Source organism: Nyctereutes procyonoides, unplaced genomic scaffold, assembly GCF_905146905.1.
Source record: "Nyctereutes procyonoides isolate TBG_1078 unplaced genomic scaffold, NYPRO_anot_genome, whole genome shotgun sequence".
Lineage (NCBI taxonomy): Eukaryota > Metazoa > Chordata > Mammalia > Carnivora > Canidae > Nyctereutes > Nyctereutes procyonoides.
In genome coordinates this window covers 56,618,706-56,620,634 of record NW_026575049.1, presented here as the reverse complement: position 1 = coordinate 56,620,634, position 1,929 = coordinate 56,618,706, and the positions used below count along the sequence as shown (strand labels likewise).

General features: G+C 34.9%; 1 non-coding gene across 1 annotated transcript; it reads left to right on the top strand.

The window, feature by feature from the left end:
- The first annotated feature begins 1,456 nt into the window (after nucleotides 1-1,456).
- On the top strand, nucleotides 1,457-1,576 carry LOC129512235 (small nucleolar RNA SNORA1). Its single transcript, XR_008664978.1, has one exon. It is a non-coding gene; the product is annotated as a small nucleolar RNA SNORA1 (small nucleolar RNA).
- The last annotated feature ends 353 nt before the right edge of the window (nucleotides 1,577-1,929 follow it).

Here is a 1,929-nt window from a genome sequence, read left to right as displayed (position 1 = left end):
GAAAGATAAATGAAGAACCCCGTCTGGAAGAAAGTTTACATCAAAGAAGCAGATTCTGTACCAAAGAAGAATTTAGTTACAATATGAATTCAAAATATCAAGAGCTTAAAGATGGATAGCAAAAAGAAAATCCAAGCTAAAGACATAATCAAATGTAAACACAATTTCAAATCTAATGAATATATTTGAAACAACAGGAAAAAAAAAAGCATGGAAATCAAATTACCAATATGGAAACAACACTGGAAATTATCACAAGAAATGCAGAACAAGACAGGATATTAAAATAGATGACGAGAGAGCAAAGCTAACCCAACATACAGATCATTGTATTCCTAAATTAGAGAAGCCAACAAATGGAACAGAAAAAGTATTCAGAAATAAAGTAATACATTAACTGAACCTGCAGATTAAAAAGGTACACTGTATGCCAGAATAAAAGATGACATAGAATAGTCTTCATAGAGGCATATCTTAACAAAATTATTTAACTTCAAGAATAATACCTCAAAATCCTTTGCAAACTTTAAAGAGGACTATTATACCATCTCTGCCAATTAGTGATTAAAGGGAATCATAAGCATTTACTGTGTGTCTTGAGGGAAACTGATGTTTATCCTCAGTTGACGAAGGAAAGCTATTTACCCAAGAATACTAGCTAATATAAGAAAAATGATAGATTTAGAAAATTATTCAATGACGTAATTGATGAAGTCAGAGGTCATAAATGTATACTAAAATGATTAGATAAAGAGTAATGCTAAAGAATCATCCCCACAGATTATCTACCTTTAAATAGATCTAGAGGTCAACATCTTAAATCATCACATTTAGTATCACCAAGGTGCCTGGCTGGTTCAGTCGGTGGAACATGCAACTCTTGATCTCAGGGTTGTCGGTTTGAGTTCCACATTAGGTATAGAGGTTAGTTAAAAATCTTAAAAAAAAAAAAAAAATCAGTACACCATTACCAGAACAAACTGCCTCTTCCACTTCCTGATGTGATGCAGTATGAAAAGCTGCACAAAATGTTTTTGGCCAGGGACACCTGGGTGGCCCAGCAGTTTAGTGCCTGCCTTCAGCCCAGGGCATGATCCTGGAGACCCGGGGTCGAGTCCCATGTCAGGCTCCCTGCATGGAGCCTGCTTCTCCCTCTGCCTGTGTCTCTGCCTCTCTCTCTGTCTCTTGTGAATAAATAAAAATCTTTTTTAAAAAAATCTTATTTTTAGGAAACATATCCTGATATTTAAGAGTAAAATGTCTGCAGCTTACCTTCAAATGACTCAGGAAGAAATGTGTTATTTATATACATACACATGTATGTATGTATAAGAAAAAATAAAGCAAATATTAGCAATTGCTGAATCTAGGTGTTTTTAAAGTTTTTCTGCAGGGAGTCTTTCTCCCTCTGCCTCTCCCCTGCTCATGTTTCTCTCTCTCTCTCTCTCTCTCTCTCTCTCTCAAATCTTTAAAAAAAATTTTTTTTAAAAGAAGTTTTGTGGCTATATTGAAACACAAGTTATGCTTCCATCACAGCAGATTTATTGCAGTGGTGACAATGAGACTTATAACATTTTCTGCTAGGCTCAGGAGTAGACTGGAAAATTAATAATTATATATTTTAGATCATTTGCCAAAATAGCAATTCATGTGCTTCTTTCAATTTGACTTCTAGGGCACTAAAGTAAATTGCTTGAAGAAATTGAATCCCAAAGATTACAGGGGGGAGGGGGTTTTTTAAGCATGTCCTTATTCGAATGGAGATAAAGAATCCCAACCAAAACAATTGTGGAATGACAGTGAACTGTGGTTTGAACAAAGGTTCTTCTTAAAAGGGCTATTTTGAAGGTTATGATTCTAACTTTGGAGGGACCAAGGTAATTGGCAGTGAAAGGAATTAATGTGGAATTCCTTAAAAACTGACTTTAA